The sequence below is a fragment of the Triturus cristatus genome, chromosome 7 (genome assembly GCF_964204655.1).
Source record: "Triturus cristatus chromosome 7, aTriCri1.1, whole genome shotgun sequence".
Classification (NCBI taxonomy): Eukaryota; Metazoa; Chordata; class Amphibia; order Caudata; family Salamandridae; genus Triturus; species Triturus cristatus.
In genome coordinates, this window is record NC_140590.1 from 241,842,455 (window position 1) to 241,856,239 (window position 13,785).

Genomic DNA, 13,785 nt, shown 5'->3' on the forward strand with positions numbered 1-13,785 from the left:
CCGGCGGGCGAGCCCGGGCGCTGCCTACCCCCGTCTCGGGATCGCCAGACCTCCCGGAGGTCTGACCCAGCAAACCCGGCAGAAAAAGGACCATCGGGAAGGGGCGGAGAGGCAGGAGCGTACCCGGGCCCCTGGGGGCCCCGGCGGGCGGGCCCCGGGTCTGCCTTCCCCCGTCTCGGGATCGCCGGACCTCACGGAGCTCTGACCCAGCAAACTCGGAGAAAAAGGACCATCGGGAAGGGGGCTGAGAGGCAGGTGTGTGTACCCGGGCCCCTGGGGGCCCCGCTTCGGGCAGGCCCGGGTGCTGCCTTCCCCTGTCTCGGGATCCACGGACCTCATGGGGCTCTGACCCAGAAAACTCGGAGAGAAAGGACCATCGGGAAGGGGCTGAGAGGCAGGAGCGTACCCGGGCCCCTGGGGGCCCCGGCGGGCGGGCCCCGGGTCTGCCTTCCCCCGTCTCGGGATCGCCGGACCTCACGGAGCTCTGACCCAGCAAACTCGGAGAAAAAGGACCATCGGGAAGGTGGCTGAGAGGCAGGTGTCTGTACCTGGGCCCCTGGGGGCCACTGGGAGCCCCGGCGGGCGGGCCCGGGTGCTGCCTTCCCCGTCTCGCGATCGCCGGACCTCGCGGAGGTCTGACCCAGCAAACCGGGCGGAGATAGGACCATCGGGAAGGGGCTGAGAGGCAGGAGCGTACCCGGGCCCCTGGGGGCCCCGGCGGGCGGGCCCCGGGTCTGCCTTCCCCCGTCTCGGGATCACCGGACCTCACGGAGCTCTGACCCAGCAAACTCGGAGAAAAAGGACCATCGGGAAGGGGGCTGAGAGGCAGGTGTGCGTACCCGGGCCCCGCTTCGGGCAGGCCCGGGTGCTGCCTTCCCCTGTCTCGGGATCCACGGACTTCACGGAGCTCTGACCCAGAAAACTCGGAGAGAAAGGACCATCGGGAAGGGGCTGAGAGGCAGGAGCGTACCCGGGCCCCTGGGGGCCCCGGCGGGCGGGCCCCGGGTCTGCCTTCCCCTGATTCAGAATCGCCAAATCTCACTTTGGTCTGACTGACCCTCTCCCTAGTAATCCGGAGGAAAATTACCCCCCTTTCTTGTAATCCGTGCGCACGAGGTGGCAGAGGGGACCCTAGGCGCGAATGTACACGACCTCCTGGAGCCCTCGCTGGCATCAGGGAGGCAAATGGATCCTCATCGAGACTTCCAGGCAAGCTCGGCCATCTGGTCGCCCCATAGGAAAGCATTGTGCGCGACCAGATGGCCGAAGGGGGCTTGCGCGACCAGATGGCCGAAGGGGGCTTGCGCGACCAGATGGCCGAGGGGGCTTGCGCGACCAGATGGCCGAGGGGAAAGGGAAAAGGGAAGGGGAAGCCTCCCCGGGCCCTCCGGAACCCGCCCCAGGGGCCAATGAGCCCAGACGAGCCTGGGGAGGCTCCCCGGACACAACGGAACCCTGCCCCGGGCCTTTGGCAGTGCCGCAGGCCGGGGGACGGGGCCTGGGGCCGGAGACCCCGACCCGGGGCCCGGCCGGGCCCCTGGCCCCAGCCGGGGCTCCCGGGCCCGCAGGCGCAGGGGAAGCCTCCCCGGGACCTCCGGACCCTGCCCCGGGCACCCTGCCACGTGGCAGGACCCCGGACGGAGCCCGGGGCGGGGAGGCCGCCCTCCCAGGGGCACCCAGGGGCCAATGAACCCAGACAGGCCTGGGGAGGCTCCCCGGACACAACGGAACCCCGTCCCGGGCCTTTGGCAGTGCCGCAGGCTGGGGGGCGGGGCCCGGGGCCGGAGACCCCGACCCGGGGCCCGGCCGGGCCCCTGGAACCAGCCGGGGCTCCCAGGCCCGCAGGCACCGGGGAAGCCTCCCCGGGCCCTCCGGACCCCACCCCGGGCACCCTGCCACGCGGCAGGACCCGGGACGGAGCCCGGGGCGGGGAGGCCGCCCTCCCCGGGGCCCCCAGGCGCCAATGAAACCAGACGAGCCAGGGCAGGCTCCCCGGACACAACGGAACCCCGTCCCGGGCCTTTGGCAGTGCCGCAGGCCGGGGGACAGGGCCCGGGGCCGGAGACCCCGACCCGGGGCCGGAGACCCCGACCCGGGGCCCGGCCGGGCCCCTGGACCCAGCCGGGGCTCCCAGGCCCGCAGGCGCAGGGGAAGCCTCCCTGGGCCCTCCGGACCCCTTGTCCCAGGCACCCTGCCACGCGGCAGTCCCTGGGACAGGACCGGGGCAGCATCCGGGCCCGTCCAGCTGCCGGCTGAGGACTGAGAGGGGTCCCAGAGTACCCTGTCCCTAGTAATCCGGAGGAAGGCTACATAGCGGTAGGGCTCCCGCCTGAACCATGGGCTCGGTGGGCTCTCTGCTTCCCGGGGGCTGGGGGACAGCGGCTGGGACTTGGGCACGGGGAGGACCGACGGAGCTCTCGGGCCCGGGCGCCCCGGGGGTAGGACTGCCCGGGACCCGTGGAGCCCGTCCCTGGGCACTTTGCCACGCCGCGGGCCGGAGGAGTGAAGCCTGGGAGGATGTTGCCCGGGCGTAGCCCATCTGGTCCCCGGCAAAGAACCGCCAGCCCCGGAGGGGTCTTCCGGCATACCCTGCCCATACTAATCCGGAGGAAGGCTACCCCCCTTTCTTGTAACCCGCACGCTCCGAGTGACGGAGGGGACCCTAGGCCCGGACGCGCCCGGCCTCCTGGAGCCCTGGCTGGGATCCGGGAGGCGAATGGACCCTCATCGGGACTTCCAGGCCGGCCCGGCCATCTGGTCGTCCCATTGGAAAGCATTGCGCGCGACCAGATGGCCGAGGGGAGAGGTGCAACCAGATGGACGGGACTGAAAGGACTCCCATCTGTCCAACCCCGAGCCTTCGCGCTAGGGTTCCTGCCTGCCCACGCAGGGCTCCGTGGCTGCAGGGCTCCAGGGCTGCAGGGCTCCGGGCCTGCAGGGCTCCGGTCCTGCAGGGCTCCAGGGCTCCGGGCTGAAGGGCTGCAGGGCTTTGGGGCTGCAGGCCTCGGGGGACGCCCGGGGGACCCATGGAGCCCGTCCTGGGCACTTTGCCTCGCCGCGGGCTGGAGGAGGAAGCGCCCGACGCCCCGGGGAAGTGTCGTCCGGGCTTGGCCCATCTGGTCCCCGCCTGAGAACCGCAATCCCCAGGAGGGGTGTCCCGGCATACCCTGCCCCTACTAATCCGGGGGAAGGCTACCCACCTTTCTTGTAACCCTCGCGCTCCGAGTGACGGAGGGGACCCTAGGCGCAGACGCGCCCGGCCTCCTGGAGCCCTGGCTGGGATCCGCGAGGCGAATGGACCCTCATCGGGACTTCCAGGCTGGCCCGGCCATCTGGTCGCCCCATTGGAAAGCATTGCGCGCGACCAGATGGCCGAGGGGAGAGGTGCAACCAGATGGACGGGACTGAAAGGACTCCCATCTGTCCAACCCCGAGCCTTCGCGCTAGGGTTCCTGCCTGCCCACGCAGGGCTCCGTGGCTGCAGGGCTCCAGGGCTGCAGGGCTCCGGGCCTGCAGGGCTCCGGTCCTGCAGGGCTCCAGGGCTCCGGGCTGAAGGGCTGCAGGGCTTTGGGGCTGCAGGCCTCGGGGGACGCCCGGGGGACCCATGGAGCCCGTCCTGGGCACTTTGCCTCGCCGCGGGCTGGAGGAGGAAGCGCCCGACGCCCCGGGGAAGTGTCGTCCGGGCTTGGCCCATCTGGTCCCCGCCTGAGAACCGCAATCCCCAGGAGGGGTGTCCCGGCATACCCTGCCCCTACTAATCCGGGGGAAGGCTACCCACCTTTCTTGTAACCCTCGCGCTCCGAGTGACGGAGGGGACCCTAGGCGCAGACGCGCCCGGCCTCCTGGAGCCCTGGCTGGGATCCGCGAGGCGAATGGACCCTCATCGGGACTTCCAGGCTGGCCCGGCCATCTGGTCGCCCCATTGGAAAGCATTGCGCGCGACCAGATGGCCGAGGGGAGAGGTGCAACCAAATGGACGGGACTGAAAGGACTCCCATCTGTCCAACCCCGAGCCTTCGCGCTAGGGTTCCCGCCTGCCCACGCAGGGCTCCGTGGCTGCAGGGCTCCGGGGCTTCAGGGCTCCAGGGCTGCAGGGCTCCGGGCCTGCAGGGATCCGGGCCTGCAGGGCTCCGGGCCTGCAGGGCTCCGGGCCTGCAGGGCTCCGGGGCTGCAGGACTCCGGGCCTGCAGGGCTCTGGGGCTGCAGGGCTCCGGGCCTGCAGGGCTCCGGGCCTGCAGGGCTCCAGGGCTCCGGGCTGAAGGGCTCCAGGGCTGCAGGGCTTTGGGGCTGCAGGCCTCGGTGGACGCCTGGGGGACCCATGGAGCCCGTCCTGGGCACTTTGCCTCGCCGCGGGCTGGAGGTGGGAGCACCGGACGCCCCGGGGAAGTGTCGTCCGGGCTTGGCCCATCTGGTCCCCGCCTGAGAACCGCCATCCCCGGGAGGGGTGTCCCGGCATACCCTGCCCCTACTTATCCGGAGGAAGGCTACCCACCTTTCTTGTAACCCTCGCGCTCCGAGTGACAGAGGGGATCCTAGGCGCGGGTGCGCCCGACCTCCTGGAGCCCTGACTGGGATCCGGGAGTCAAATGAGGCCTCGTCGGGACTTCCAGGCTGGCCCGGACATCTGGTCGCCCCATTGGAAAGCATTGCGTGCGACCAGATGGCCGAGGGAAAGGTGCGACCAGATGGCCGGGACCGAAAGGACTCCCAGCTGCCCACACCGAGCCATAGCGGTAGGGCTCCCGCCTGCCCTTGCAGGGCTCCGGGGCTCTGCACCAGGGTCCCTTGTCCCGGGCAGATGGACACTTGGCAGGCCGCAGGACGTGGGATCCCAGGCCCTGACCAAAAATCAGGAGGCCCGGGGCCGGTCCCTGCTTCTCAACGCAGCCAGGCCGGGGAGATAGGGGAGCCTGCCCAAGCACGAGGGACCCCAGTCCCGGGCACACGGGCGCTCGTTTTCCACAATGTTTTTTCAAAATTCCGCGAAGAGGCATTCCGCAAATTCCGCCCAGCCCTACTAATTACCTCAAAACTTACAAGGAGGTGCTGAGCTGGATGAACTTTATTTCTGGAACGTTTTGAGAAGGTTCGTCAAACCGTGCCAAAGTTATTAGCAAACCAAAAAATGCTTTTCCGATTTAAACATGGCCTAATTAGAACTGCCCAGTGGCGACCACCATAGGAATACATATAACACCAGAAATATATGATCCTTGGCAATCCTCCTTTACCTCCTTGTGTCATAAACTGTAAATCTGTGTGATGTTTATAGAAAACAACTGTACTCAATGTTGACAAATACAGTCTACAATGCTCTATAAGAGTCCTTTTCAATTCATTCTCCTTTGTACAAAATCCATTTCAGAGGCGGTTTTGCTAAAACAAAATTCTTCTCTTTAGACTGTTATGATGGCCCTTATATAGAGGTGAGCGCAATATCAAATCCCTACAATAATTAAAAGGAAAGCAAGCTTTATTGAAACCCAGCTTCAACAGAGATGCAAAGAGCCTGCTGCTCAGACTAATGAAAGCTAGTGCATGCTTACCTTCTTAAAGATTCATAGCTTGATTGCAAAATGCAGAAATGACATCAATGCACCCTCGGATATTCATGCTTCGCAGTATCTGTAGGGCTAAGCATAAGGCTGGCTCTTTAGGAAGCAGGGGTGTCAGCAGTTTGTCAGGAAGCAGGCACCCTAAGAGGAAAGAACTGAACACATGTTCCCACGCAGCACATACAGGCATGCTATCTTGCATTCATGCCAGAGGAGAGTATCTGTTATCTCTGGGCAAAGTCACAAATTGCTTCAGGTCAGCTTTTAATCTGACGGGCTGTTTGAAACAATGTAGGTGTAGCCAGAAGTGTCGCCAGAAGTGTCGCCATATTTGGTGTGTTGTTAAAAACATGCATCTGAAGAGCATCAGGCAATGGCGTCGCATGCAAGAGGAATTTTCTTGCCACAGTCCCCTGCACAAGAAACATTTCCCCTCAGTTTTTAGTCAGAATGGCAAACAAAAAATTCGATGCATTCTACCGTAGTCTCAGCAGTGGTGTCCTGAGTATTCGCCATTTTAACCAACACTCCCGGAGAACTGCAATGAACTGTGCATACACCCATGCACTGCTTAACTTGTAAAAGACTGAGTGGAGGTGCTCCAGGGTCTGCTCAGAATAGATACCCATGGCTGGTGCTATCAAATGTTGGCGTGCCGAAAACCAGGGCTGCGCAGTCTTGAATTCGCCTCCGGCATCTTTAAGCCACTGCCAGACACTGCTTGCATCTCTATCTAACTTTCGCTGGTCCTTCCTTTTTTCCCTTTTTTAAAATGTTTTTCATCTTCGTCTTCTGCCTCCTTTCACGTTTGTGTGTGTTTACCCTTGTTTGCTCTTGGTGAATATCTGGTGAAGAAAATAAGTGCTGGTCTCCAAAAAGGAGTACCAGTGGGCCGTATCAGCTCAAATTAAGCACTGCACCGATCCCTTCAAAGGCATCACCAGATAAGTGACTCTGGTATTGAAAAGGAGCTGGGTGTATGTGCCCCCTCTCCTGTTTCTAATGATAAACATTCAAGGTGTGCACCACATTCTGCTGTGACAGACAATGAAGAAGCCCGCCCCAGAGTCCATCTAAACACACCTGCCACAAAGAGTTGTCGATGCCGCCATTGCTAAATCCTGAAGACAGCGTGGCACGTGCTTCAGCAACATGATGTCTTCCATCTTTATCATCGATTAAAATATTTAGAAATTTAAAAAGAACAATTCATTTTGTTAAAGAGCCAGTGCTTAATTTGAGCAATTGGTTTCCGCTGCTGGCACCATCACTTAAATGTGAACACTGGCACTTATGCCTGTCTACCACATGGTGGCGGTGTTTGTCTAAATTGGAGATTAACACCTAAACAGTTGCTAATTAATTCAATATAAATGACTAATACCTGCTACCCAAGCCATTCTTGTAGCTTTGGGGAACTGGAAACATCTAAATTGTCACACTCGTAGAGTGTGAAGGTTAGTCGTTGTGAGTTGTGTTGATTCTGTCATTGGCGGCGCTGGCAGGGGCAATGGGTGGTGCTAGCAGCACTGGCCTCCTGGAAAGGGTCCTAGCACTTATAAATGTATTTATTTTACTATTAATATTTTTTTTTTACAAATTAAACACTGTAAAGCGCCATGAGACAAATACATTTTTGTATGTGTTACATGCATGGTTAATAAATGTGCAAAGTTCTGAAGTCAGGCAACATGCTTTTCGCTGCTCACCAGTCTTGGTACGGGACGCCGCTTACGGAGACGGCGCCGGATAGCCTATTTTGGATGTGGCTAATACCATCATTCAATCAGACTTCACACAGACATTGATCGATTACTCTTGGTTCATTGAGCCTCATTTTCATCATATTTTAGTTTGACAGATCTGATGTCCTTTTGCTTGCTGATCATTTCGTCAAAAGATATATCCTACACTCATAACAAATTTGCCCTGAAGAAGCCCATGTTTGGGCGAAACGCGTTGGATGGCTGTTTTTATGAAGCACAACAAGAATAATAAAAGACGGAAGATATAAAACATCTTTATGTGATCTGTTCTGTGTTGTACCTGACTCATCTGTGTTATTATATTGCCTCTCATTCAATCCATTTCTAATTATTTATTCACGTTCTACAAGCAGCAGAACGTTTGAGGTGGGCAATATCGCATATTGCTAGTGACTGATTCTGGTGGTGCAGTCTCCTTTGACCCGGCTGCTTTCTTTCTCTATGTATACATGTGTCCAGATGTCCGCCATGGGGGTACGTGATTACTGCATGTAGTGTGCATGCTGTGTTCTGATTGGTTGAGTCTTTCTTACTTAGTGTGTCATCTGACTTTATGGTGCTTTGGGGATGCATGCTCCCCCGGCCAAACGTGTTTTATTGGGGAAAATCTAAGACCATTGTGGTGTTGCTGTCTTGATCTGGGTTTTCTGTTCGCGCGTTTGTCTAAGGGTTATGTGTCACCCCACCTATGATCTGTCCATCAGTTGCTTCAGGCCTAGGTCACAGGGCCTGCCTGACCATGTATTTCTGACTCAGGATTGAGGGGGTGGTCATATTGGGTACTTTCAACTACAATGATGCAAGTTTATTATAATACGTACATATATAGTGACAAGCATTGATATTGCATTTTCCAATATCAACATTTGCCCCTATAGTTGAATTTTCAACGACATAATTTACCCTATAACATCATGGCAGCCAGATTATTCAAGGTATGCTGTAATTCTGTTGGGTCTATTACTAATTCCCTAGTTACTTGCACTTTACCTAACTTGAGCACTGCGGGCCGATTCACAGAACTAATCTGAGACAAAATCCTAAACTTACTACTTTTTGTATTCACAGAAGGCATTTAGTAGTAGTAAAGTTAGGATTTTGTCTTAAATTAGGATTTTGTCTTAAATTAGGATTTTGATTTAAGTTAAATTTAAGTTAAACTGAAGTTTGTCTTAAGTTTTGGTCTTAAGACAAAATCCTAACTCAAGACAAAATCCTAACTTTACTACTACTAAATGCCTTCTGTGAATACCAAAAGTAGTAAGTTTAGGATTTTGTCGTAGCGGCCCCACAATCTGGGGATGAGCTGGGTGTAGGCAAATTCCCCACATTGCGAGTAGGTATCCATCAAAATGGAGGTGTACCATTGCATATCTGGTATTTACAGTATTGCTTCTCAATTCTCATTCGTGCCAAGTGGTATCATTCCTTTTTCTCTGAAACACAGGGAATACAGTGTAAGTTTCCCTACAATTATGGGTTGCCCCTTCTCTTCTAGCTTCATGTACCTATCTATCTCATTGTCTCAGATTTCCTGACATGAGTGTCTGTGCTGGCATTCAACCCTTCCCTTCGTATCATCTAGATGAATGGCCCTGCACTGGAACTCCATGTCTGGGTTCAATTTAATATTGAAGAATACTGCCCTAGATACACTAAGGGCCACCCTGGGACCACAGATGGAGGCAGGAGCAGATATGTTTGTGCACTGGCATGGTGGCCTTGCTACTTCCAAGAAACTCTTCTCTGGAAAATCTTAGGGCCAAACACCGTCCTCCTCCTCTATAGAGCCTCACCTTCGCATCCTGTCTAGCTAAGTTTAAATGTCGTTTGGCTCAGAAAAAAGATGTAGTGCTGTGGGGTTGGTTTCATACCAGTTGATGTTTATCACTACTCAATGAGGTTCTTCTCTACTGGGTTGTATCTTGACCCTAATTCTACATAGGTACAGGTGGATGAGACATTATGCTGTTTTGAGGGCTATTTTTTGGGCTAAGTATAGTCTGTCAGTGCCCACGGCGTGGGGTATCAGCGAGCAGGCATAGAATGACCTAGCCAATGTCTGGGCACCCACAGCGATCATGTGCTGGTACCATGTGTTGTGCAAGAGTGCGCTGTGTTGTACATGTGGAATACTAGTGTATGGTTCAGTGTAAGTGGATGTGAGGTGGGAGAGGTACTTGCGCAAGCACTGTAGCTATGTCGAGGTAGGTTCCACATGACTAGGCAGATTTCTTGCTATGAATGGATGCGGCCATACCCATCCTAAGCAGATGATGTACAAAGGTGCAATAATATAAAACGTTTGGAATATTGCAGGTCTTCGGATGATGTCTCGAGAGGTTCTCTGCAGCTTTCTGCCATCTGAGAGTGTCTTTACTTGGCACAGTGTAACCAGCCTGTTGTAAAAATAATCTCTAAAAATAGCCTGTGGTCGGATGATGAAGAGTGGCAGGAGGCACTGTCGTCTCCTCGGGAGGTTGCAATACCGGCGCGCCTGCGGTTGATACAACTGAAAGTACTTCATCGTACGTATTACACCAGAGTGACCCTCTTTAAAATAGGGATGGCTGCACACCAATTTTGTCTGCGGGATTGTGGGGAAGAGGGTACTTTCTATCATAGGATATGGGAATGTCCGAAGATTAGGGCATATTGGGTCAAGATAATGAGGACTATGTCTCCAACTGTGGAAGAATCACTGCTTCCAGAACCGAAACGATGCTTATTAAACATGTGGGAGCCGACTGACCTAACCCACCCAGCGCAGGACTGAGTAACTCTGGGAATCATGGTTGCTAAAAGGAATATTGCAAGGAGGTGGGGGTCGGGCGAGTCTCCTACACTGCAGGAATGGTGTAGGGACATGGATGAAGCCATGGTTGCGGAAAGGGCGGTATATGTGCATCGGGGATGTCCCCAAAAATGGGCAAAAGTCTGGGGAGATTGGAATAAATTCAGGGGGTATATTTTTGAACCACCAAGATCGGAAGCTGTTCAAATGTCTGATTAAGGGTGGTGGATGGAAGGTAACGGGGCTGGTATGTTATAATGTTGCTGTGATGGTTCTTGAAGTCATGTACAAGTATTGATTTAACAAGTTTAAAAAGTACTGGAGCTGCTAGAGGCTAACTTTTGTATAGATCATGCGAATTGGTGATGCCCAATGTTTCTAATAAAAATATATTTTTAAAAAAAATAGCCTGCGGTCTTTGACTAGACACTTGGGCCTCATCGAGGTTTGGGCCTCTGTAAAGGTGGTGCACTCGGGGCTCAGTTGCAGAACTGTTAGATAAGAGCTGTGGGTTTAAGGTTGTCCTAGAGAAATCATTTATCATCATTCAGTCTCAAAAATTCCTGCGCCTGTCCTTTTTGGGGCACTTCTGTGCATCCATTTTGTGCAATCTTCGGCGAGATACGCCATGGGGGACTCCAGTTTTGGGTGTCATTTTAGGAATCGGTGAGTTCGGGACATGACCTGAGTTTTATTTTTGTGGTCATTTAATCCTCCCCCCTTGCCGTGATAGAGGTGAGTGTTTTAGCGGGGTGATCTTCATAGGATGTATGGATGACTCCTTTTACCTAACTATCAGTTTATGGGCATTGTCGGCCCTCTAATACTATATTTTCCCTAATATGTGTGGTGTGTGTGTGTTGATGCAGATGGTACCTTTTTGATCTACACATGTACGGAGAACAGAAGGGTAGTGTCACAATGTTGGGGATTGTGGGTAATTGCATCATTGCCTGAGGGTAGGTGTATGCCCCTCTAGTCCCTGCACATGGTGTGTAGAGCGGTTGTCCCTAATGGAGTTTACTCTGCCCTTTTTCAGGAAGCTTTGTTTTTGGGCTGCTTCCTAAGGTCTCAGGTAGTGTTGGTTTCGTTGTGGCATACCGGTGGGGGTTGAGAAGGTGCCCTGTGACCCCCATGTGGTTCAGATGTGGCAATGACTGGGATCGGGCATATTGCCGCCTTGGATGATGTTAGTGAGGCCCTCTGTTATTTGCTTTGACAAGTTGGGTGCGGTGGTGAGCATATCCATGCACCTTGTGTGAGGGCTGTGATGATCATCTACAGAACCACTTTCCCTCCTGTTGCCCCTCTCTTCTTCAGATCCAGGATGCTTTGGGTCTACCACCCTCCGCGGAGATCAGGGACTTCTTAACTTTACTCTTACTGTTTTTCCGATGAGCAAACTATGGATGTTTGGAAGCATTGAGGGAGAGGAGGCGGCAAGAAATTTGCTTACAGCGGGAGCCAGGTGTGTGGCTAGAACTTGTTGTGCTGTGTGTAATGAACTGGGACAGATGATTGCCCTGGTGTATTTCCCTACTGACTTGGTAACAAATTGTTGCTTATTCATGCGTGGACTACTGAATTCTAAGGGGCACCTTGACATTCCACATATGCAAATAACCTGGCTTCCAGCACTTGGAATGGCACCTTATTTGGAGACTAAAATGGGACCTCCACTAACTGGAGGCCTACATGGGATCCTTCCTATCTAGTGATAGGAACCCATACCAATTGGACTTGGTTGAGAGGACCTGGGTTTTTGTTTTTATGTACCGGTCTGGGGAGCATCCTGCCCCCTCATCCGACTGCCCTTCCCTGGGACGTAGCCATTCAACCCCACCCAGGGGACCAGCAGCAGAGTGGAGTCTAGGCCCCCGCAGACACCCGAATGGCAAACTCTGGGGTGGATTCCCAGTCGGCGTATCATATGGCAGCCTGAAGTCTTTCCAGAGCTCAAGTAAAGGCTTGAGTTCTGCTTCCAATTGTTTTGGCCCTAGTCTTTATTGTTGGGGTGAGTTTTTGTAAGTGATTATGAAGTGGATGTGTCGTATTGGTGTTTTCTTTAGGCTTACTGCGCATTTGGGTTTGGTGATTGCGTAAAGGCATTGCTTCCTCAGACTGTCACCCTTCTCTGCCATGGCCCCGGTCTCTGAAAAGGCTCAGTTTCCTGCCTGCTGCTATTGCCATGTGTTTGGCCAACCACCTGGTCCTTGTTGCAGTAGTGTATTTGTTGACTGATTTTCTTGTGACTGAATGTGCTGTGCTCTCGGGTTGATCTGGGCTTGGTTTTGTAGATGGGGAATATGTTGGGCCTGGCCAAGGCTTATTGATCTTTGCTCATGATAAGCTTTCAGGTGGTATCGGTCGGTCGGTCTTGTGACCCTTTTGGGCACAGTAGTAGCACTCTATGGGGTCTGGCTATGGCCAGCCTCCCTGATCTTTTCTGTCAGGACTGGGTGGAAACCCTGTGGGGTTTTGAGGATGTGCTCCCTTTAAGACTGGTGCTGTTTACACACTTGCGGCCAACGTGACCCCCCTAAAGGGCGGTCTATTTTAAAATATATATTAGACCAGCTCGGCGGTGTCTCTTTAGGCTTGCTTTTGCTTTTCCCTGCTTCTTTATGTAGTAACGTAGTACATGGGCCTGTATCTCCCATCAAGATTTGGTGTCTAATCCTACTAAGTTATTTAGACCACTCTGTATTTGGGTGGGCAGTCCCTTTTTGAGGATGTTGTAGAAGAATGCAACCTGGGGGCCTGTGTTGGTCCATGGCTGTCCTGTCTCCTGTCCCCCATCGTTCCCTCATTCTGTCTAGAAAGTCGGTCACAGCTTTCCCAGGCTTCATGCTCTCTGGCATCAAAACCCCAACATTTGGGCGGTCAGGGAACATTTCCCTCGTGCCGCCCACATCTGGTGTCTGAACAAATTAAATGTGGCCCGTCATGTTTGCTGTTGGTCAGCATGACTGCTGGGATATGGGCTCAGGAAAACACTGTGTTAGTCTGCTCTCCGATGAGGCTGCTGAGCAGACTCTTAACTTCGCTTATTGCTAGCTTTATTACTGCAGTGTTTTTCCCAAAACATGAGTTCCATTTTCCCAAGCGATCCATCAATGAGGGCAGTTTGGTACTGAGCCCTTTACCTGTCCATCTAAGCCCATGGCACATAGATTGTCTTTTGTGTGCCTTTTTGTAACAATGAGCATATTTTGACTTGGAGCAGTTGCGCTGGCTTTTCTCCAACTTAGCGCTCCCATCTTCTCAGTCATTGCTACATGTTGGTGAAGTTCCATGTGGGATCACCTACAGTTTTCATGGTGCAGTCTTCCAAGATAGCTATGGATGGCCATGTCATCTGGTTCAAAGGATCGCTCTTCTGGCCAGGGTCTATCATACTGGCCCTCCCTTTTGGTCCAGCGGGCTAGTAGATGGTAGAATGGTCACACAAAGACCTCACCTTCTTCTCTTAATGCTATCTCTCTAGAGCTAAGCTTGTTTGACTGCCACACTCGGGGTTAGCTGCAGACGTCCTCATCACTGCTCTCCTTATGCATGTGCAGAGGTACCATTCTGCTTCTCCTATGTCTTAATTGAGTTTGGGCTAGGCTACCCTGATCTCTTATTTCTTGGTAGGTCCCTCTCCTGCTGACGATCTGGTGAGGTTTAT